Here is a 25,798-nt window from a genome sequence, read left to right on the forward strand (position 1 = left end):
CAAAGCCTGTGTCTATAAGACAATTACATTGTGGAGTATACGCTTCTTTTGTTTCTCCCACATCTTACAGTAAAAAACCTAGGAGAAGACCTTAGGAAGAGACCTAGGTGTTACTCACTGATAGCCAGTTAAGAAGCCTTTATGTAAAAACTCAGAAGAGCTGAACAAGGGGCTTGAAATATATCTTCTGATGTAGTTTCAGAGAGTGGTGGCAACTCTACTTAGAAACTAAAGGTATACAATTTGAAACCTTTGTCCCATACATCATTCTCAACATTTTTTTGCATTAACAATCCAGAACTCTGGTTCATGCAAATCTGATGACTCTAATTCAAACATTCAAAAAATCAATATAAAGAGATATAGTCTATGATATCCACTTTTGTTCGAGGAAAACTATACATAAAATACCCTAGTAGGAGCAATGTAAATACTCTATATTAATAGGTGATGCAAAAAATTTTTTAAAAAATGAGCATTTGGACTTTCCTACATCATTTTATTTCTACAAATATTTCCCAGCTTCAAATTAAGGTTCATATACAAAATGACTGCTAATTGCTTCACTAAAATGACTTCATTAAATTTTCCCATGCAATTCCTTTAACACAAAATCTATACACTAAATGAAGGATTCTAATTATATAGGATAAAGGGTGTGTCTACAATGTTTCATAGAGAATATAATCAAGTTAAGTAAACAAGGAAAAAAACATGAAGACTGAAGAAACATCAGAATTTTTTTTTAAAAAGAGAGGATATGAAAGAAAAAAATAAATAATGAAGCTACCAAAAATCTACAGTGTGGGTCTTCTACTATATGCTTCCCAAAGTGGGTTAAAATACATCCATTCCAATCAAGAATAGCCAATTATGTAAATCTGTAGTCTTAACATAGAACGTTAACTGAGGCCGTGAGAAAGAGGGACAGATGGAGAGACCCTTGGGAGAGCTGGTGTAAATAAAAACTCCTGAGGCAGAAAGGATCCTTTCACTCAAGGGAAAACTCCAATCTTTCCCCTGAAACAGTGTTCTCTTTGTGCACTTAGAGCGCAATACAAATGTGCAACAATGAGTTGGGTCCATCAGGATTTTCAACCTTCCAGAACAGTGTCCAGCTCCACAGTTAATAATTTAGTATGGTCCATTTCTTGGAGAAAAGAAGATTCTCCTTTTAGAGGGCCATTTTGTACCAATTACACTCATCTCTGAATTCAGAGCTCAAACTCACTTTATAGCTAGTAGGCCAGAGATCTCAGCCACTTTCTCATGCGCCTTACCAACCACAGCAGGTGGTAGTAACACAATGATGCTCTTTTGGACATGATCATGATGGTGGTAATGTATTTCACTGCTAATATTCACACCATCATCTTCTATGGAGTAGGAGGAAGAAAAGGAGTTGGGTGGCATTTTATCTTACATATAATTTTTTTCATGGACAGCTCTTATCCCGCAATCCCCATTTTTTCCCCCCATTGCCTTCTCTCTGCCCTTTCCATCTTTATCCTTTACTACCTCTCCAGCACCTCTTCATCTTGCTTCTCATGAACTAAAATAGACAACCTAGTAGGTATTCTCCCCTACATTTCTCCCTGGTCATTGGAACTATTGAAGGGAGGACTTGCCTTATCAGACACAAAAATATTCTAGAAAGGTACTGCTAATAAAAGACTATGGTCTTGGAATAGACAGATAAGTTAGTGGAATAAAAAACAGTGAAGAGAAACAAATCCTAATATCAACTGGAGTTTAATATATAACTAAGGTGATATTTCAATAATTGGGAAGAGGTAGTTCATTTCATAAATGGAACTTGAACATAAGTTACCCTTTCAAAGCGTACAATTAAGCAAGCCATTTATTTTTATATTTATTTTAAACTTTCATGGAAAACTACCAAAGGAAACCTGGAGTGCAGAAAGACTGTTTACTCAAGCAGAGGACAGAAACACAGAAGCATCAGAAGTTTATCCTTAAAGGCACAGTTGAAACACTAAACATCTGTGGTTACTGGTGCCATGTAGAAACATTCTTGGTGAAGGTCAAACAACAGGATAGTCAAAATATATTTCACCTGGAGCTTCTTGTCATTTAACCTAAATGAAACTCTCCTTTTCCTGATTACTCCCCCATTGCAGGAGCAAACAATATTAGAAGACCATGGCTAAGAATTTGATTGACACCTCATTCTAGAAAGATTTTCTACCTCCAGGAATCCTCTTTTCAATGGCTCTAAACCAGATGTTCCAGAGAGCAGCAATCTCATCCCCCTAGAGGTGTGCATTGTGGCAATCCTGGCCACATGAGGTTTAAATACTGAAAATGAAAATCAGCAAATATTAAACTGATGATTTTTACCTTTTCCTTTAATGCATGTTCCACTGCAGTTTTTCATCCTGGAGGTCAAGCTATGAGAAATATTACCCCATAGCAGGAGAGGGTGAAATTTCACTTCTTAGGGAGATTTTAGGCTTAAAAACCAGGTTTTGTGGAAAAAGAAGCTTTGCTAAATTCCTTTGTCTCCTTCTTTAGCGTATCGAGAGCAATCCTGGAGGGCCCAGGTAGTGGCCTTCTGTAGTATAGAGATGATATCCCCAGTACCCTTGTTTAAGGTTTAGCTAGAGTCAAGAGGAAGAAGTGGGTAAAGGAAAATCCTATTCCTTCATCTCCTTCCTGAGGAAGACAAAGAGAAACCTAGGTGGGAGAAAGTAGCAATGGAACACGTGTTTCCTGACTGCCCCCCTAGGCTTTGTTCCCAAGGGTGGGAGGCACGTGAGATAACACAGAAGTCAGGCTGCTCCTCTTAGGCTGCCAGACAGCCACCTGAGCTGGACCCCAAAAGGACAGGGCATCGAGGTAATATAACAGAGAAGCCCTGGGCTCTACTCCAGGGCTGATCCCAGCCCCCAGGTGGCCCACACACTTAGCTGGGAGAGTGGGCTGCCAGGGACCTTATGGAACATGGCTAGGTGACCTTGCAAAGGCAGAGGAGGGTAGGGCAGGAGGGTGATGTTTCACAGCCAGTGAGAGCTACGGGAAGGCCAAATCAGCAAGAAGAAGGTGGCCCAGGCTCCGTGGGGGGCATTCTAAGCCAAAAGAAGCCACGCACTTTCCAGCTGCAGATATGAAGCCAGTAAGGAAAGAGTACCCAGGGGGCCAAAGGACAGTGCCAAGGAGCTGGCTGCTACAAGCCACTGCACAGGTGAGCCAGAGGCCAGGGCCATTTCCTCCCAATGACCCACAAAGCCAGACGCCATTGAAAGGAGAGAAACCTGGGGAGGAAGAGACTTTCCAAAGACTGAGCATTTTTGTTTAAAAGTCTTTGTTCTACCTGAAAAGAGTAAGTAAATGATTGGGACAAAAGTAAAACTTTAAACCGCTTTAGGCCCTCAGTTAATTTTTGTTTTCCTGCTAAACAGCCAGTGAGGGCACAGGAAATGCCAGCTAAATCACAAACGAAAGTAGTTAATTTTCACTGCAAAATCATGTGGCAGTGCAGGTTCAACCTCTGCCTGGCCAGCTCGGCTCCCTGGCCTGTTTCTGGATTTTCAGAGAAGCAGCTCCAGGGCTCACTAAGAACCACCTTCAGGGGTTTGAAGAAGAGCCCAAAGACGACAATGCTAACTACCATCAGAATGTATATTCTTCTTAACCCACTCCCAGAGAAATTCAGGTACAGAAAAAAATACTTCTAAACAATTTTATTATCAACAAGTAATGAGCTGCGCAGCATGAAACAGCACGAGCATAAACCTCTTCTCCCCACCCCTCTATTTGCTGTTTCCAATCTCTTTCCACTTCTCCTTGGTTAGGCATTGAATCTTGGCTAAAGAAGATATTCTGATTTTTTTTTTCCTTTTTCTTCTCAAACCACAGTAACTCACACAGGAGCCAAACCCCTTAACTAAAGAATAATTTATGGCACAGCTGCTAGTGTTTTAAACAAAATCATTTGGGGGATGGGGGCTGGGAGCCAGGAGGTCAGAAGTTGATTTCTGAGTAATGTATGTGGGGGCCTCCTCCCCAGGCTGGCCTGCTGGGTTATCACATAACCCCAAGGCCTGTGCCAAGGATAGGGACAATGCTGCCTGGACCCTATTCGTCCCCTCCATGGACTCAGCAGAACCCGCAGAGTGGTGAGGCTCTCCGCTCTAAGGACACTTGCCCTGCGGAAGGGCTCGTGTTTCAGTGGTGGAAGGGTTACTGAAATGTAAGAGGCTCTGTGACCTCAGTGAAGAGCAGCCATGTTGCTTGGATAAGTGATCCTTAAGCACATAAGGTGGATCAACTGAAGGCAACCAGGCTCCCCAACAAAAGCTCTAAGTGGCGCTTAGCAAGGCAAGGTCCAAGCAGCACAATACAGAAGGATGACTCATTAAAGACTGTGCTCACACGCTGGGCCTGTCCTCTCTGCTTATAGATCCCACAGGTGACACTGAATTCCCCTCCTAGGTTACCTTGTCAGCTGGGCAGGCTCTAGGCCGAGGTGTCGAACCCAGGTGTGAATGATTAAGAGCTGGCCTGCCACTGCAGACAGCGGGACCAAAACGATGCCAGCTGGGAATGGCTTCTGCAGTAGGACTTCCAGATCTATGTGCTGGGTGTCACTGGAGGCAAAGTGGAGCCCAGACTGGCAAAAACCCTGTTTCTCCTTTTCCTGTTACAGAGAAGGTTTCAGATGCTCTATAGAAAATGAGACAGTCAGGAGAATGCCCCCCTCAGGAGACTGGCAGTGAGTGTCCGGAACATAGTGTCCGGGTGCTGGCTTGAGGGAAAGTGCTTTAGGTGGAGAGCGCTGCCGCTGTGTTGGAGAACCCATGTCCTAGTGATGGCCCTTCCTCCTCCTGCTTTGCTGGGTGTGTGGACCAGAGCAAGCTGTCCATGTCCGTATGCACGGGGTCAGCGGCTGGTGCTGCCTTGCAAAGAATTGTGCCCACTCCCTCCGGCATTCTGTGTGTCTGTGGGAAGCCTGGGATCTGTGAGCTGAGGGAGCCTCTGTGGTCTACACATGGGCCTCCCTGGGGATACACTGCGCTGGCAGAGTGAACAGGCTCGTGAAAACTTCTGTGGTGTGGTAAACTGTGGTCGACTTGGCAAGGCTTCTTTGCATATGAATCAACAACATAAGTGTCACTCCACTCAATTCAAAAAATACTTCCAGCATAATTTCCCAAATGGTTTATAACAGTACATGCTCAATATTTTGCATTTCAAGAGTCAGCTGTCTCTTGGAAGACTATAAGGTATACCAATAACCATACAAAATCCCCCATATCATATATGCTTTTCATTATGGCTCTAACTATACAACATCTAATAACTTTTCTCCCAGATAAAGAAAATTAATTTAATCCACTCATCTTCCATCTACTATCTTTTCAGTTTCAATGGGGAAAGAAAAGCAAAAGTGGAAAACAAATTATTTTTGTTCAAGGAGAACTAATATAGTTAAGAAAGTTTGCCCTTCTAGACCAGTCATGATAGGCCCCTGCCTGGCTTCAACAGCGGATACTGTATCAAACGTTATAGCACGTTATAGCATTTTGCTGATGAACATGCCCCACTGAATTTCTAAGCATTCATTTGCGAAACTGTACTTTTTAAAACTTGACAAGACTTGTTTGGTTACTGAATTATATCCTCTTCTGAATTTCTTCCTTCTGAAAGGTTTTTTTTTCCTTTCTTAAAGGGATATTATCCTTGCTTTGCACAGATTTCTTAATAGTCAGATGTTCTCAATATACTTCACAGCTCCATCTATCCCCACTGGTTAATTTTCATCTGAATGGTATATGGTAAAGGCCAATTTCGCAATCAGAAGGTGTTGCCTTAATAACAATTTACTAGAGAAGGAAAAGGAATCTGATGTCAGAGCAGGTCTGACTGAGGCTCTGCATTTTAGTTGGAGGCTTTTACCGTCTTGGTTTTTCTTAAAAGGCTCAAACGAGATACAAACCCAAAGGCCACCGGTCCATCCTCCTGAGACGTGATTGTTTATGCCCAGTAGACAGAAAGGACTTCATGAAACAATGCTTGTTGCATGCCACTCCTTGTTGGTCTACACAGAAATTTAAATATCGAAACCATCTTCCAGGGCCAGGAAGGGAAATAGTTTTTTATTTGTTTTTAATATAGAACTATCTGTCCAACATTTAGGGTATATGTCATTTTTATTGTCATATTCCGTATACCCACAAATCCCAAAGTGTGTTCCATATTGAGATTTTGGCTGCTATTAAGACAACAACTTTGGAACAGAAAGGCCTGCCTCCTTTCATAGAAGTAGGAGAGAGAAAGAATAGAGGCCTCAAATGTCCCTATTTATACTTTATACTGATCTTACTAACCATTACTACTGATATTTAATATTGAGCTTCAATTATTTTTTCACCTATTTTTTATTATGGGAAATTCTTATGCCATAAACAATCACTTAATTCTCTTTGCTTCTACCTCGGATATTAATTGCTTTTTTTTTTTTTTTGCTAAAAATCAGTAGTTTCCATGGGGCTTCCCTGGTGGTGCAGTGGTTGAGAGTCCGCCTGCCGATGCAGGGGACACAGGTTCGTGCCCCGGTCCGGGAAGATCCCACATGCCGTGGAGTGGCTGGGCCTGTGAGTCATGGCCGCTGAGCCTGTGCACCCGGAGCCTGTGCTCCACAACAGGAGAGGCCACAACAGTGAGAAGCCCGCGTACAGCAAAAAAAAAAAAAAAAAAAAAAATCAGTAGTTTCCAAAGTTCATGACCCTTCAGTCACATTACCCTCCTAGGATTCTTAACTTGGATGGAGAAAAAAAATTTGTAGCAGTATCAGTGACTTTAACAGTATAAATTACAGACTTTTCATGTCATGTAAAAACTGTACATACAGAGGAATTATTTACGCTCATTGCTGTGTTCAAATCAGGTAATTTTTATGAAAACTCACTGGTAGCTATTGTTTTTAGTTTATTTATAAAAGGGCAAATCTATCACTGTATTACAGATTTTAAAAAATTTTGGTAATTGCATGTCACAATAATCCTAAGCATTTTACTTTATGCATTTAATTTTTTTCTGAAAAGTAAAACAAATTAGCATTATTCTGAGAGAGAGAGTCCACAGGGATTGCCAGACTGCTGAAGGAGATGGTGGCACACAGACACACGAAAGCTAAGAAATCACATACCAAGCCTACATGATTGGTGGTGCAGCCCTGGTGATATATGAAGAAGGATTCGAAGGAGCTAGGGAAAGAGGGCCTCCTTAGTTATCAATGTTGGCCATGCGTGGGGGGGAAATACAGGGATGTGTGCTATATGTATATGCTATTCCCAACTCCAACACCAATGGGCAATATTTACATATTTGTTGGGGGGGGAATAATGAGCTACATTATGGTTCAATCATCATAAAAAATGCTAATTTCTTTTAAGTCCACTAACTATTGCCAAACATTCTATAAGCAAAATTCTGGCGGCTAATTCCATTGTAAGCATTTCTACAAAATGCTTCTTTATTTTGAAGCCAATCCAGGAACAACAATGTGAAACAATTTCTCATTTTCCATAGAAATGTTTATCATTTTTTTAAAAAAATCTCATCTAAGGCCTTAAATTGAGACTGCCTTGTTTTTGCATAAACTGCTCCCAATCTTGTCACATATTTTTGTGGCCTTGTGCTGCCAGTGATAGAAGTCTCAGAGTCATTTCAAATATAAAACCTTCTCATGAAGTTCGTTTCAAAATCCTTGTAGTGGAGAAGTCACCTATTAAATCACCCCCTCAACAAATAGGGTGTTGGCCATGTGGTCTGGAATGGAGTACTTAGCAAGGAGTAGCTAAGGAGAAGGCAGGTAATTGAAGTAATTAGTGGCATTTGCACATTTGAAAGCATTTTACTACATTTCCTGACCAAGGAGACGTCCTCTTGCTGATTTAAAAGAAAAAAAAAAGTTGGGCATTTGAAAATGTAATACATAGAAAAATGTAAAGGTACAGTTAGGGAGTGTTCGATACTAGAAGAACTGTCGGGAATTGGGACCTGGGACTTCCAGACACTTGAGGCCCAAAGAGAAATTACTTGTGAAATTTATAGCATTCACTTTCTCCATCTTATTATATCCTTCACTATCCTTTTTTTCTTTTTAACATTTTTATTGGAGTATAATTGCTTTACAATGGTGTGTTAGTTTCTGCTTTATAATAAAGTGAATCAGCTATACATATACATATATCCCCATATCTCCTCCCTCTTGCATCTCCCTCCCACCCTCCCTATCCCACCCCTCTAGGTGGTCACAAAGCACTGAGCTGATCTCCCTGTGCTATGCGGCTGCCTCCCTCTAGCTATTTTACATTTGGTAGTGTATCTATGTCCATGCCACTCTCTCACTTCATTCCAGCTTATGCTTCCCCCTCCCCGTGTCAAGTCCATTCTCTACGTCTGCATCTTTATTTCTGTCCTGCCCCTAGGTTCTTCAGAACCATTTTTTTTTTTTAGATTCCATATATGTGTGTTAGCATACGGTATTTGTTTTTCTCTTTCTGACTTATTTCACTCTGTATGACAGACTCTAGGTAAATCCACCTCACTACAGATAACTCGATTTTGTTTCTTTTTACGGCTGAGTAATATGCCACTGTCCTTCACTATTCTTTTCTACCTCCTATTCCTTTCCCTCCTCCTGTCTCCATTATTTTCTCCTCTAAATTTGCAAACCCTCTCTCTCTCTCTTCCATCTTCTCTATTTTTTGTTCTCTCCTCTCCCTCTCTTCCTACAAGAAAATCCCACTTTTGAAAAGGAAGTAGTCAAAAAATCTCTGAGGTTGTAGAGTCTGCATGACATATCATTTCCCATTCTTTTGCTTTCAAACAACCTATGTCTTTATATTTGAAGTGTGTCTCTTGTTAACAGTATATTTGTGTCATGCATGTGTGAACACAGGTGTGTTTTAATCTATTCTAATAATCTCATTTAATTGGAATGTTTAGACCACTTACAGCAAATGTAATTATTGATAAAGTTGGGATTAGCTCTACAATTTTGCTATCTGTTTTCAAATTATCTAATCTGTTCTTTGGTCTTTTATTCTTCTCTTCCTTACTTTCTTCAAATTAAGCAAATATTTCTATTATTCATTATATTTCTTCAATTAGCTTTTTAGCTATATCTTTTGTATTATTTTTTTTTTTTTTTTTTTTTTTTTTGCGGTACGCGGGCCTCTCACTGTTGTGGCCTCTCCCGTTGCGGAGCACAGGCTCCGGACGCACAGACCCAGCGGCCACGGCTCACGGGCCCAGCCGCTCCGCAGCACGTGGGATCTTCCCGGACCGGGGCACGAACCCGTGTCCCCTGCATCGGCAGGCGGACTCTCAACCACTGCGCCACCAGCGAAGCCCTGTATTATTTTTAATGATTACACTGGAGGTTAGAATATGCACACCTAACTGATTATAATTTACCTTGGATATTTTATGATATCACAAACGTTTTTACCACCCGCTCTGCCTTTTGGTATTGTTGTCATATATATTACTTCTACATGTTATAAATATCACAAAGCATTGTTATTTTGTTGTATATCTTTTTTTTAACTGACTTTTATGTTCACCCACATATGTATCCTTTCTGATACTTTACCTTTCTTGTTAATATAGTTTCAAAATACACAAAGCAAAACCTGATAGACTGCTAAGATAAACAGAAAAATCCACAAATGAAAGTAGATATTTCAATACCCTCCTTCTCAGTAAATAATACAAGTAGACAGAAAATCAGTAAGAATATAAAAGATGCAACACTATCAACCTGATGAATACTTATAGAACACTCCATTCAACATGAGCAAATATAGTCTTTTCAAGTGTACACAACACATTTAACATTATATACATTATTTTGTGCCACAAAACAACTCTAAATAAATTGAAAAGGATTCAAGATGTACATAATATGTACTTTGACCACAAAGGAAGTGAATTAGAGATCAATAACAGAAAGCTATCCAGAATACCCAAACATGTACCAACTAAATAACACATTTCTAAGTAACCCATGGGTCAAATGAAAAATTAAAAGGGAAGCTAGAAAGTATTTTGAATGGAAAATAAGGGAGTATATTAAACACAAATAAAGTAGAGAAAATGACATAATATAGATCAGAGCAGAAATCAATGAAATGGAAGAAAAATACCATATCGATGAACTCAAAAGCTGATTCTTTAAGAAAAATCAATAAAATTGCTAACCCTCTAGACTACTAAGCAAGAAAAAAAATAAGAGAAAAGATACAAACTGCTAGTATCAGGAATGAGAAAGTGACATCATTACAAATTCTGCAGATATTAAAAGGATAATAAGGGACAATTATAAAAAATACTTTATGCCAATAAATTTGACAACTATATGAAATGATCAAATTCCCTGAAAGATGCTAAATATCAAGGCACACTCAAAAAGAAATCAAGAATATCAATAGCTATATATCAGCTAAAGAAACTTCATAGCAACTTTCCCACAAAGAAAATTCCTGGCTTATATGGATTCATTAGTGAATTCTACCAAACACTTGAGGAATAAATAACATCAATTTCCATCAACTCTTCCAGAAAAGTGAAGTAAATAATTCCAAACATTCTACGAAGCCAGAATTGCCTGATATCAAAACATGATAGACATTACAAGAAAACAAAACTAGAGATCAGTTCAAGATAGTGGAGTAGAAGGACGTGTGCTCACTACCTCTCGTGAGAGCCCTGGAATCACAACTAACTGCTGAACAATCATCAACAGGAAGACGCTGGAACCCACCAAAAAGGATACCCCACATACAAAGACAGAGGAGAAGCCACAGTGAGACGGTAGGAGGGGCGCAATCACAATAAAATCAAATCCCATAACTGCTGGGTGGGTGACTCACAAACTGGAGTACACTTATACCACAGAAGTCCATCCACTGGAGTGAAGGTTCTGAGCCCCACGTCAGGCTTCCCAACCTGGGGGTCCAACAACAGGAGGAGAAATTCCTAGAGAATCAGACTTTGAAGGCTAGCAGGATTTGATTGCAGGACTTCGACTGGGGGGAAAAAGAGACTCCACTCTTGGAGGGCACACACAAAGTAGTGTGTGCATCAGGACCCAGGGGAAGGAGCAGTGACTCCATAGGAGACAGAACCAGACCTACCTGCCACTGTTGGAGGGTCTCCTGCAGAGGTGGGGGGTGGCTGTGTCTCACCGTGAGGACAAGGACAATGGCAGCAAAAGTTCTGGGAAGTACTCCTTGGCATGAGCCTTCCCAGAGTCAGCCATTAGCCCCACCAAAGAGCCCGAGTAGGCTCCAGTGCTGGGTTGCCACAGGCCAAAAAACCAACAGAGAGGGAACCCAGCCCCACCCATCAGCAGACAAGTGGATTAAAGTTTGACTGAGCTCTGCCAACCATAGCAACAGGCAGCTCTACCCACCACCAGTCCCTTCCATCAGGAAACGTGCACAAGCCTCTTAAGATAGCCTCATCCACCAGAGTGAAGACAGCAGAAACAAGAAGAACTACAATCCTGCAGCCTGTGGAACAAAAAGCACAGTCACATAAAGATAGACAAGATGAAAAGGCAGAGGGCTATGTACCAGATGAAGGAAAAAGATAAAACCCCAGAAAAACAACTAAATGAAGTGGAGATAGGCAACCTTCCAGAAAAAGAATTCAGAATAATGATAGTGAAGATGACCCAGGACCTAGGAAAAAGAATGGAGGCAAAGATTGAGAAGATGCAAGAAATGTTTAACAAAGACCTAGAAGAATTAAAGAACAAACAAACAGAGATGAACAATACAATACCTGAAATGAAAAATACACTAGAAGGAATCAATAGCAGAATAACTGAGGCAGAAGAACAGATAAGAGACCTGGAAGACAGAATGGTGGAACTCACTGCTGGGGAACAGTATAAAGACAAAAGAATGAAAAGAAATGAAGACAGCCTAAGAGACCTCTGGGACAATATTAAATACAACAACATTCGCATTACAGGGGTCCCAGAAGGAGATGAGAGAGAGAAAGGACCAGAGAAAATATTTGAGGAGATTAGAGTCAAAAACTTCCTTAACATGGGAAAGGAATTAGCCACCCAAGTCCAGGAAGTGCAGAATGTTCCATACAGGATAAACCCAAGGAGAAACATGCCGAGACACACAGTAATCAAATTGGCAAAAATTAAAGACAAAGAAAAATTATTGAAAGCAGGAAGGGAAAAACGACAAGTAACATAGAAGGGAACTCCCATAAGGTTAACAGCTGATTTCTCAGCAGAAACTCTACAAGCCAGAAAGGAGTGGCACAACATATTTAAAGTGATGAAAGGGAAGAATGTACAACCAAGATTACTCTACCCGGCAAGGATCTCATTCAGATTCAATGGAGAAATCAAAAGCTTTACAGACAAGCAAAAGCTAAGAGAATTCAGCACCACCAAACCAGCTTTACAACAAATGCTAAAGGAACTTCTCTAAGTGGGAAACACAAGAGAAGAAAAGGACCTACAAAAACAAACCCAAAACAATTAAGAAAATGGTCATAGGATCATACATATCAATAATTTCCTTCAACGTGAATGGATTAAATGCTCCAACCAAAGAAAACAGGCTCGCTGAATGGATACTAAAACAAGACCCATATATATGCTGTCTACAAGAGACCCACTTCAGACCTGGGGACAAATACAGACTGAAAGTGAGGGGATGGAAAAAGATATTCCATGCAAATGGAAAGCAAAAGAAAGCTGGAGTAGCAATTCTCATATACGATACACTTTAAAATAAAGAATGTTACAAGTGACAAGGAAGGACACTACATAATGATCAAGGGATCAATCCAAGAAGATTTAACAATTATAAATATATATTCACCCAACATAGGAGCACCTCAATACATAAGGCAAATGCTAACAGCTATAAAAGTGGAAATCGACACAATAATAGTGGGGGGCTTTAACACCTCACTTACACCGAAGAACAGATCATCCAAACAGAAAATTAATAAGGCAACACAAGCTTTAAATGACACAATAGGCCAGATAGATATAATTGATATTTATAGGACATTTCATCCAAAAACAGCAGATTACACTTTCTTCTCAAGTGTGCACTGAAGATTCTCCAGTATAGATCACATCTTGGGTCACAAATCAAGTCTCAGTAAATTTAAGAAAACTGAAATCATATCAAGCATCTTTGCTGACCACAGTGCTGTAAGATTAGAAATCAATTACAGGGGAAAAAACATAAAAAACACAAACACATGGAGGCTAAACAATACATTACTAAATAACCAAGAGATCAGTGAAGAAATCAAAGAAGAAATCAAAAAATACCTAGAGATGAATGACAATGAAAACACAACAATCAAAAACCTATGAAGGCAGCAAAAACAGTTCTAAGAGGGAAGTTTATAGCAATTCAAGCATACCTCAAGAAACAAGAAACATCTCAAATAAACAATCTAACCTTACACCTAAAAGAACTGGAGAAAGAAGAAATAACAAAACCCAAAGTTAGTAGAAGGAAAGAAATCATAAAGATCAGAGCAGAAATAAATGAAATAGAAACAAAGTAAACAATAGCAAAGATCAATAAAACTAAAAGCTGGTTCTTTGAGAAGATAAACAAAATTGAAAAACCATTAGCCAGACTAATCAAGAAAAAGAGGGAGAAGACTCAAATCAATAAAAGTAGAAATGAAAAAGGAGATATTACAATAGACACTGCAGAAATACAAAGCATCCTAAGAAACTACTACAAGCAACTCTATGCCAATAAAATGGACAACCTGGAAGACACGGACAAATTCTTAGAAAGGTATAATCTTCCAAGACTGAAGCAGGAAGAAACAGAAAATATGAACAGACCAAACACAAGTAATGAAATTGAAACTGATAAAAAATCTTCAAACAAACAAAAGTCCAGGACCAGATGGCTTCACAGGTGAATTCTATCAAACATTTAGAGAAGCTCTAACACCCATCCTTCTCCAACTCTTCCAAAAAATTGCAGAGGAAGGAACACTCCCAAACTCATTCTATGAGGCCACCATCACCCCGATACCAAAAGACACTACAAAAAAAGAAAATTACAGACAAAGATACAGAAAATGATAGACAAAGACACTACAAAAAAAGAAAATTAGAGACCAATATCACTGATGAATATAGATGCAAAAATCCTCAACAAAATCCTAGAAAACAGAATCTGACAACACATTAAAAGGATGATACACCATGATCAAGTGGGATTCATCCCAGGGATGCAAGGATTCATCCGTATATGCAAATCAATCAATGTGATACACCATATTAACAAATAGAAGAAGAAAAACCATATGATCATCTCAATAGATGCAGAAAAAGCTTTTGACAAAATTCAACACCCACTTATGATAAAAACTCTCCACAAAGTGGGCATAGAGAGAACCTACCTCAACGTAATAAAGGCCATATACAACAAACCCACAGCAAACATCATTTTCAATGGTGAAAAACTGAAAGCATTTCCTCTAAGATCAGGAACAAGACAAGGATGCCCACTCTCACCACTATTATTCAACAGTTTTGGAAGTCCTAGCCATGGCAATCAGAGAAGAAAAAGAAATAAAAGGAATACAAATTGGAAAAGAAGAAGTAAAACTGTCACTGTTTGCAGATGACATGATACTGTACATAGAGAATCCTAAACATGCCACCAGAAAACTACTAAAGCTAATCAGTGAATTTGGTAAAGTTGCAGGATACAAAATTCATGCACAGAAATCTCTTGCATTCCTATACACTAATGATAAGAAATCTGAAAGAGAAATTAAGGAAACACTCCCATTTACCATTGCAACAAAAAGAATAAAATACCTACGAAGAAACCTACCTCGGGAGACAAAAACCTGTATGCAGAAAGCTATAAGACACTGGTGAAAGAAATTAAAGATGATACCAATAGATGGAGAGATATACCATGTTCTTCGATTGGAAGAATCAATATTGTGAAAATGACTATACTACCCAAAGGAATCTACAGATTCAATGCAATCCCTATCAAACTACCAATGGCATTTTCTACAGAACTAGTACAAAAAATCTTAAAATTTGTATGGAGACACAAAAGACCCCAAATAGCCAAAGCAGTCTTGAGGGAGAAAACAGAGCTGGAGGAATCAGACTTCAGACTATACTACAAAGCTACAGTAATCCAGACAATATGGTACTGGCACAAAAACAGAACTATAGATCAATGGAACAGGATAGAAAGCCCAGAGATAAACCCACACACCTATGGTCAACTAATCTATGACAAAGGAGGCAAGGATATACAATGGAGAAAAGACAGTCTCTTCAATAAGTGGAGCTGGGAAAACTGGACAGTTACATATAAAAGAATGAAATTAGAATACTCCCTAACACCATACATAACAATAAACTAAAAATGGATTTGAGACCTAAATGTAAGACTGAGCACTATCAAACTCTTAGAGGAAAACATAGGAAGAACACTCTTTGACATAAACCACAGCAAGATCTTTTTTGATCTACCTCCTAGAGTAATGGAAATAAAAACAAAAATAAACAATTGGGACCTAATGAAACTTAAAAGCTTTTGCACAGCAAAGGAAACTCCAAACAAGACGAAAAGACAACCCTCAGAATGGGTGAAAATATTTGCCAGAGAATAACCTGACAAAGGATTAATCTCCAAAATATATAGTATTTATATATTATAAATATAATATGTAAAATATAAATCATATATATCTATATTAAATCATATTAACAGCTCATGAAGCTCAATATTAAAAAAACAAACAACCCAATCAATAAATGGGCAGAAGACCTAAATTAGACATTTCTCCAAAGAAGACATACCGATGGCCAAGAAGCACATGAAAAGCTGGTCAACATCACTAATTACTAGAGAAATGCAAATCAAAACTACAGTGAGAGGGGCTTCCATGGTAGCGCAGTGGTTGAGTGTCTGCCTGCCGATGCAGGGGACATGGGTTCATGTCCCGGTCCGGGAGGATCCCACATGCCGCGGAGCGGCTAGGCCCGTGAGCCATGGCCGCTGAGCCTGTGCGTCCGGAGCCTGTGCTCCGCAACGGGAGAGGCCACAACAGTGAGAGGCCCGCGTACTGCAAAAAAAAAAAAAAAAAGGTACAATGAGGTATCACCTCTCACCAGTTAGAATGGGCATCATCAGAAAATCTACAAACAACAAATGCTGGTGAGGGTGTGGAGAAAAGGGAACCCTCTTGCACTGTTGGTGGGAACATAAACTGATACAGCCACTATGGAGAACAGTATGGAGGTTCCTTAAAAAACTAAAAATAGAATTACCACATGACCCAGCAATCCCACTACTGGGCATATACCAAAAGAAAACCATAATTCAAAAAGACACATGCACCCCAATGTTCACTGCAGCACTATTTACAATAGCCGGGTAATGGAAGCAACCTAAATGCCCATTGATAGACGAATGGATGAAGAAGATGTGGTACATATATACAATGAAATATTACCCAGCCATATAAAGGAACGAAGCTGGGTCATTTGTAGGGATGTGGATGATCTAGAGACTGTCTACAGAGTAAAGTAAGGCAGAAAGAGAAAAACAAATATCGTATAATAACGTATATATGTGGAACCTAGAAAAATGGTACAGATGAACTGGTTTGCAGGGCAGAAATTGAGACATAGATGTAGAGAACAAACGTATGGACACCAAGGGGGCAAGTGGCAGCAGGCAGCTGGTGGTGGTGTGATGAATTGGGAGATTGGGATTGACATATATACACTAATATGTATAAAATGGATAACTAATAAGAACCTCTTATATAAAAAAATTAAATTAAATTTTAAATTTTAAAACAAAGAAAACAAAACTATAGACCAATATTCCTAATGAGCATAAATGGAAAAGTTCTTAAGAAAATTTTAGCTAACTGAATCTAACCATATATAAAAAGGATAATACATAATGACCAAGAAGGGTTGACTCCAGGAATGCAAAGGTACTTAACATTCAAAAATCAGTCAGTTAAACTTCCATTTATAAAATAAATAAGTCATGAAAAGGTAAGGTACAGCAGCGTGACTATAGTTAGTAATACTGTATTGCATGTTTGAAAGTTGCTAAGACAGTATTATTGTAAATGTCCTCATCACAAGGAAAAAAATTTTTTGTGACTATGTATGGTGACAGATGTTAACTAGACTTATTGTGATCATTTTGCAATACATACAAGTATCAAGTCATTGTTTTATACACCTGAAACTAATGAATATGTCAATTATACCTCAATAAAATTTTTTAATCAAGAAAAGTAGTTTATTATTATAGAAAATCAGAGTCTGGCTATCTTTGGGAGTGAGGAGATGCCTGAGTGGAAGCACAGAGATGATTCTGGGAGAGGCTGATATATGTCTTGACCCAGATGATGATTATGCAAATACATGAACAAAAGGAAAAAAATGGTTTCATTAAGACTATTAATAATAAAAAATATTATTTTTTATTATTGATAGTAGGTATTATTCACTGGTGAGAAACAGTAACAAATATCTTCTGGCTGTTTTCAGAGACCATAAATTTAAAAAAAACGTGTATTTGATTTCATAAGAACTTAAACTTCTATATAAAAAAATTTTCTGAATAATTGAAATGGCAAATGATACGCTAGTTTTAAAAACTGCAACATATCTTTAATATATAATGATTTTCCTACAAATAAATACAAAGATGAACATAATAATAGAAAAAATAGACATCAACTATATCTAGACAATTCAGAAAATTAAAAAATACAAATAGTCATTCAACCTATGAAAATTGTTTATTAAAAAAAGGAAATCATCACAAAACATAACAAGATGCCATTTTAGCTTATTAAAATGCTAAAGATTTTTAAAATATTTAAGAGTGATAGTATTTAGGAGTGAGAATATAAAATTCTCTTGAGACTCATATGTCCAAGGCATCTAGACCAGAACTAGTTTGGTTTTTGAGCTCCCAGGAATAACTGAATTTTTCTACTGCATCATTTATTACTGAAATATTTGAGACAGAACACTGGCTATTTTATAATGAAATTGGCAAAACTAATCAAATTCTCTGGTTGTGCATTGGTGAGAAAAGCTTGCAATAACTTTTTCATGACACATCCTCAATTTTAGAACTCATTTGGAACTTGATGACATTCAGACCGAAAGAACGAATTTATTTCTTCTCTAACGTTACCCCAATATGTGACGAAATGTGGCTAAGAGAAATGGCTTATCTAACCCATGGATAAATGAAAACAACTTTGTCATGTGATGACTTGAAAGCTGTCTTAAATTTACAGTAGTATTTCAGAGAATAGTGGTTAGAGAAAGCTCTACACACACAATAACCCTTTATCTTCTTTCTCTAGATCAGTAGTTTTCAAAATGTGGTCCCTGGAGCAGCAGCACTGTTAGAAATGTAAATTTTTGGGCTGCCCTCTACTACGAAATATGAAACTCTGGGGTTGGAGCACTGCAATCAGTTATTTAACAAACTCTCTAGATGATTCCAATGAATATAAAGTTTGAGAATGACTGTTTCAGGTGGTCTTTGATACAGATCCTTAAAGATCTACTTAAGAGAACAGAATAACACAATAGCTAAAATCTATAGGAAATTTTTTCTTCCATGATGTATTTGTGGAAATTTTACAGCATTTTTATCATTTCTTATGTCTGAAAGGTAAATATTCCACATTTATCAGAATTCTTGTCATGAATAAACAATATAGTGACATTTCAGAAGAAAAACCATACGTCAATGTGTTTCTGTTTAACATGGAACATGGGGAAGACAGCAAAATCCTACTAAAAGAACCTTGGTCTTGTTTATCTTCCATTACACATTGTCATGTAATTTTTCTGTGTACCCTATGTGTGTTCATTAAGTTGGACTCATGCTAACACCAAAGCCCTAAAATTTTGGCATCCACCAATGCTAATGTAATAAGAATGTTCTGCTATCATTACCATACAGCTCAAAAATTAGAGTTTCATATTACCTCGTTTAGCATCTCAGAAATAAGAGGATAGAGGTAAAGAATTTGGGGGTACACATTGCCAAAGATAAAAGGAATCTGCAAATTACCAATTTAGCTCAGTTGAGTCTGCATTCTACAGCAAGGATGTTCTCTAGAAAAGAAAATCACAATATACGCTTTGGTAGAAGGGAGTGAAATTTGACAAGAGCCTCATGCCCATTTCTAACTAGACAGGAAAAATATTTCAGCAGGGACGATTAATAAAGCCATTTTTGTTCCATAGTAATCTCTGGGATCTTCAGAAAAATTTTAACACTTCCTCTCTCTAATCTTTAAAGCATAATGTTTCAGGTATCTGTTGCAGTTATCTATTCTTCTTATAAATCTGCAATTTTTACCAGACCTTGTGGGGACAGCTTGTCTCTGTTCTGCATGGCATCAGCTGGCACGGCTTGAAACCTGCGGGTTGGAGTGAGTGAAGTCTCATTTACTCACATGTCTGATGAGTGATCCTAGTTGCTAGTTGAGGATTTTGCTGGGATTGTCAACAAAACACTTGCCCATGTCTTCTTTATGTGGACTGGGCTTCTAAGGATAAGCATGCTGAGAGAGAGCCAGGTGGAAAGCCATATTACCTCTTCCAACCCAGTCTCTAAAGTCAAGGCTGGCAAGACTTCTGCCATACTTGAATAGTCAGAGCATTCCCTATCCTTCCCAGGATTGAGGGGAAAGAAGATAAACCCCACTTCTTGATGAGTAAGTGCCAAGGTCCTGGGAAAGCCTGTGGGACCAGAAATAAAGCTATAACCACTTTTGCAAAATACAATGTAGCCACAGTCCACTGTCCACAACAATTCACATTTCTTCTCTGGACGTGAGAGTGAGCAAGTCTGCAGATAATTCCAACCTCTAGCCTTAGCACCAACCCAGCTGATTGTGAGTGGAGGAAAAGAAAGCTATTCCCACTGAGGCCTGCCCAAGTTGCAAACTCATGAGCAAAAAAAAAAATATTGTTTTGTTTTAAGCCTTTATCTATGGATTGGAATGTTATGTAGCAACAGATAAGCGTAAGACAGATTCTCAACTTTTTTCCCTCATTAAACACAGGTGAGAGACACAATGGCACAGGAGGCACTGTTCAACTCAACCAGACGTAAAAATTAAGATAGGCTGGCTCTCAAGCTCTCCCTCATTCTGTTTCTCCAGAAAGCATTTTGGAATATCTGAGGGTTATATCATTATAGTGATAATGCTAAATTCACTTGAATTTATACATAAATAGTATGTTACAAATTTTGGTGCCTTACCTATCATTTATGATACACCTCTGATTACACCTCCGATGTGTTACAACAAGATGCAGGTTGAAAACCACTGTCCTAGATACTCGTGGGGGTAAAAATTTCTTCAAAAAATTTTAACAAATAACTCCAAAATTAACGAATGAAAAACCCTGAGTTCAGTTATGTCTGTCTTTCAGAAAGGTTTACCTAGGGTAGCTTGTTGCTGGCTAGACAGGAGCATGTACAAATGGAATGAGAAATGAAAACAGTATAAATAAGCAATTTGTTCTGTTCACACTGAGAGATAGTAGAGGAACCATCGGTCACTCTCTCCATCATTGGGCGAGTTCTTCTTAAGTACAGTGACCACAAATCTCATTGTGCCCAGTAGAGTCTCAACATTCTACCTGATTTCACATTCTCCCCCAATGAAATTCTGAATAATAATTTATGTGGTCACTTTATTCATAAGTCAACTATTTACAAAAACAACTTGCAGTTTTGTGAGATGTCTTCTGATATCTCTGGACAAATCTTTGGAACAATTTCTAAGAGAATGGATCTGGATAATGTACTTTACATCCCAATGGATAGTCCCGATCTGGAATCAAGACGTGGGAATCATGTTTGCCATGGATTCATCATGTTACACTCTGTTAGCTGTCCTCCACTTAACAATCTGACTCCCTGGCAGTTATACCACTACATCTGTTGGTTACAACTGAGCAGTAAGTAGAATTTTCACTAAAAGCACTCAACATATTTTTCCAATGGTCTCCACTGGCATTTTAAATTCAGTTTTTAAGTGCTTTGTAAAATTAATTTGCTTGCTCAGGATTTCATACTTCCTTTATTGCAGTATGTAATGAAACTGTGGGAAGAAAGTCTTTGCCCAAGTTTCTGTTGATGGATGAGCTTTGCTTTCTATCCAGCCCAGTCGCCTTGCAAAAGAGCCCTAACCATACCACTTCCATTAAAACACTTTAACTGATTGCCTATTAAGTCATCCCCATAATCAAAGCATTTTGTTGAGTTTTCTAACAGGTATTGACACATGGGTTTTGATCATTGTTATCAGACTTGAAGCTCTCAGACCAATCATTAAAATTTTTCTTGGTCTAAAAGTAAAGCCCCAAATAGTTTATAATTACTATAAAATGGAAAATCTGAAACATTAAAACAAGTGCTCAAAATGAAGCCAAGGTCTTGGTTTTCACCTGCGAGGAGCACATCACTGCACATATGGGAAAGCACTGGGTCCTCAGTGCTCTGGGCTAGGCTATAAATAAAGAGCTTATATCATATGACAGACAAAAGCAGAGCCTGATTTCCCTGTCCATCCTCAAACCCAAAAGATCAGAAGGTCAATTCTTATCTCTGAAGTCCAAAACCATCAATTATGAAGTCTTTCACTTAGAGATGACTTTTATTTTCATCAGTCACCATAAACTTGGAAGCACTGAATATCCAAGTTCATAAGATATACAGTAAGTGCCCTACATACAAACTTACAGGTTGAGGACTTTCAAAGATGGGAACGTGTGTTCACATGTCCAATCACGTAAGTTAGTTCACGTGTCTGGCGTACACTGTCATATGCATGCATCCTCTACAAGTGGTTGTGCTTTTGTGTACTTTACTGTACAGTACTGTATAGAGTACAGTAGTACAGTATCTTTATTTCAAGCCCAGGATGTCCAGAAGCAAGCGTAAAAGCAGCGGAGATATAGCTGGTACTGCTAAGAAGCGCCAAGCAATAACGATGGAAGCAAAAGTAAAAATAATTGAAAGAGTGGAGTGAGGTGAAAAGATCCAAGACGTCGCTCGTTCTTATAACATGAATCGTTCAATCACTGGCATTATTCTAAAGAACAAGGACAAGTTCATGGAACACATGAAGTCTGCTGTGGCAACGATGTCGACAATAATATTGAAGAAGCGTGGAAAAGTGATGGAGATGGAGAAACTTCTCAGTGTGTGAATGAAGGATCAGCATCAGCATCAAGTCCTGCTCAGCTTAATGCTGATTCAAGAGAAAACTAAAAAGCCTTTATGAAGACTTGAAAAAGAAACACAGTGAAGAATCAGAAGGTGTGTCTTTTAGTGCCAGCCATGGCTGGTTTTATGGGTTCAAGGCTGAGCCAACTTTCACAATGTAAAAGTAAGTGGCGAGGCAGCAAGTGCAGATACGGTAGCAACCCGGAGATTTCCTGAAACGCTTCAAGAAATTATTGATGGGGAGGGAGACGCAAGAGGAAAGAGATATGGGAACATATGTATATGTATAAGTGATTCACTTTGTTATAAAGCAGAAACTAACACACCATTGTAAAGCAATTATACCCCAATAAAGATGTTTAAAACAAAATAGAAGGGAAAAGGTAAAAGAAAGAGGAAAAAAAAAGAAGAAATTATTGATGAAAGCATGTATTTACCTGGGCAGGTTTTTAATGTGGATGAGACAGGACTGTACTGGAAGAGGATGCCAGACCAAAGTTACATTAGTAAAGAGAAAAATTTGATGCCAGGCTATAAAGCAGCAAAGGATAGGCTAATTCTGTTGTCTGGTGGCAATGTTTCTGGCATTATGAAGCTGAAGCCTCTCTTAGTTTATCATTCAGAGAACTCAAGAGCCCTTAAAAACATAGTCAAGGGCTCTCTTCTGGTTGTGTGGAAGAGTAACCCCAAAGCCTGTGTTACACAGGCCATTTTCCAGGATTGTTTTTTTTTTTTTTAACTACAAATTTTATTTATTTTAACATCTTTATTAGAGTATAACTGCTTTTAAATGGTGTGTTAGTTTCTGCCTTATAACAAACTGAGTCAGCTGTACATATACATATATCACCATATCTCCTTCCACTTGCATCTCCCTCCCTCCCTCCCTCCCTCCCTATCCCATCCCTCTAGCTGGTCACAAAGCACCAAACTGATCTCCCTGTGCTATGTGGCTACTTCCCCAAAGCTATCTATTTTACATCTGGTAGTGTAGATATGTCCATGCCCCACTCTCCCTTCATCCCAGTTTACCCTTCCCCATCCCCGTGTCCTCAAGTTCATTCTCTACATCTGCATCTTTATTCCTGTCCTGCCCCTAGGTTCATCAGAAAGTTTTTTTTTTGATTCCATATATATGTGTTAGCATAAGGTATTAGTTTTTCTCTTTCTGACTTACTTCATGCTGTGTGACACATCCTAGGTCCATCCAACTCACTACAAATAACTCAATTTCGTTTCTTTTTATGGCTGAGTAACATTCCACTGTATATATGTGCCATGTCTTCTTTATCCATTCTTCTGTCGATGGACATTTAGGTTGCTTCCATGTCCTGGCTATTGTAAATAGAGCTGCAGTGAACATTGTGGTACATGTCTCTTTTTGAATTATGATTTTCTCAGGGTATATGCCCAGTAGTGGGATTGCTGGGTCATATGGTATTTCTATTTTTGTTTTTTTAAGGAACCTCCTTACTGTTCTCCATAGTGGCTTTATCAATTTACATTCCCACCAACAGTGAAAGAGTGTTCCCTTTTCTCCATACACTCTCTAGCATTTATAGTTTGTAGAATTTTTGATGATGGCCATTCTGACTGGTGTGCGGTGATACCTCATTGTAGTTTTGATTTTCATGTCTCTAATGATTAGTGATGTTGAGCATCCTTTCATGTGTTTGATGGCAATCTGTATATCTTCTTTGTAAAAATGTCTATTTAGGTCTTCTGCCCATTTTGGATTGGGTTGTCTGTATTTTGATATTGAGCTGCATGAGCTGCTTGTAAATTTTGGAGATTAATCCTCTGTCAGTTGCTTCATTTGCAAATACTGTCTCCCATTCTGAAGGTTGTCCTTTTGCCTTGTCTATGGCTTCCTTTGCTGCGCAAAAGCTTTTAAGTTTCATTAGGTTCCATTTGTTTATTTTTGTTTTTATTTCCATTTCTCTAGGAGGTGGGTCAAAAAGGATCTTGCTGTGATTTATGTCATAGAGTGTTCTGCCTGTGTTTTCCTCTAAGAGTTTGATAGTGTCTGGCCTTACATTTAGGTCTTTAATCAACTTTGAGTTTATTTTTGTGTATGGTGTTAGGGAGTGATATAATCTCATTCTTTTACATGTAGCTCTCCAGTTTTCCCAATACCAGTTATTGAAAAGGCTGTCTTTTCTCCATTGTATATTCTTCCCTCCTTTATCAAAAATAAGGTGACCATATGTGTGTGGGTTTATCTCTGGGCTTTCTATCCTGTTCCATTGATTCATATTTCTGTTTTTGTGCCAGTACCATACTGTCTTGATTACTGTAGCTTTGTAGTATAGTCTGAGGTCCAGGAGCCTGATTCCTCCAGCTTTATTATTCTTTCTGAAAACTGCTTTGGCTTTTCAGGTGTTTTGTATTTCCATACAAATTGTGAGATTTTTTTGTTCTAGTTCTGTGGAAAATGTCATTGGTAGTTTGACAGGGATTGCATTGAATCTGTAGATTGCTTTGGGCAGTATAGTCATTTTCACAACATAGATTCTTCCAATCGAAGAACATGGTATATCTCTCCATTTGTTTGTATCATCTTTAGTTTCTTTCATCAGTGTCGTATACTTTTCTGCATACAGGTCTTTTGTCTCCTTAGGTAGGTTTATTCCTGGATATCTTATTCTTTTTGTTGCCGTGCTAAATGGGAGTGTTTCCTTAATTTCTCTTTCAGATTTCTCATCACTAGTGTATAGGAATTCAGGAGATTTCTGTGCATTAATTTTGTATCCTGCTACTTTACCAAATTAATTGACTAGCTCTAGTAGTTTTCTGGTAGCATCTTTAGAATTCTCTATGTATAGTATCATGTCATCTGAAAACAGTGACAGCTTTACTTTTCTTTTCCCGATTTGGATTCCTTTTATTTCTTTTTCTTCTGATCGTTGTGGCGAAAACTTCCAAAACTCTGTTGAATAATAACGGTGAGAATGGACAACCTTGTCTTGTTCCTGATCTTAGAGGAAATGCTTTCAGTTTTTCACCATTGAGAACAATGTTGCCTGTGGAATTGTCATATATGGCCATTATTATGTTGAGGTAAGTTCCCTCTATGCCTACTTTCTCTAGTGTTCTTATCATAAATGGGTGTTGAATTTTGTCGAAAGCTTTTTCTGCATCTATTGAGATGATCATATGTTTTTTCTCCTTCACTTTGTTAATATAGTGCATCACATTGATTGATTTGTGTATATTGAAGAATCCTTGCATCTTTGGGATAAACCCCACTTGATCATGGTGTATGATCCTTTTAATGTGCTGTTGGATTTTCTTTGCTAGTATTTTGTTGAGGATTTTTGCATCTATGTTCATCAGTGATATTGGCCTGTAGTTTTCTTTCTTTTTGACATCTTGGTCTGGTTTTGATATCAGGTTGATGGTGGCCTTGTAGAATGAGTTTGGGAGTATTGCTCCCTCTGCTACATTTTAGAAGAGTTTGAGAAGGATAGGTG

Source organism: Phocoena sinus, chromosome 3 (assembly GCF_008692025.1).
Source record: "Phocoena sinus isolate mPhoSin1 chromosome 3, mPhoSin1.pri, whole genome shotgun sequence".
Classification (NCBI taxonomy): domain Eukaryota; kingdom Metazoa; phylum Chordata; class Mammalia; order Artiodactyla; family Phocoenidae; genus Phocoena; species Phocoena sinus.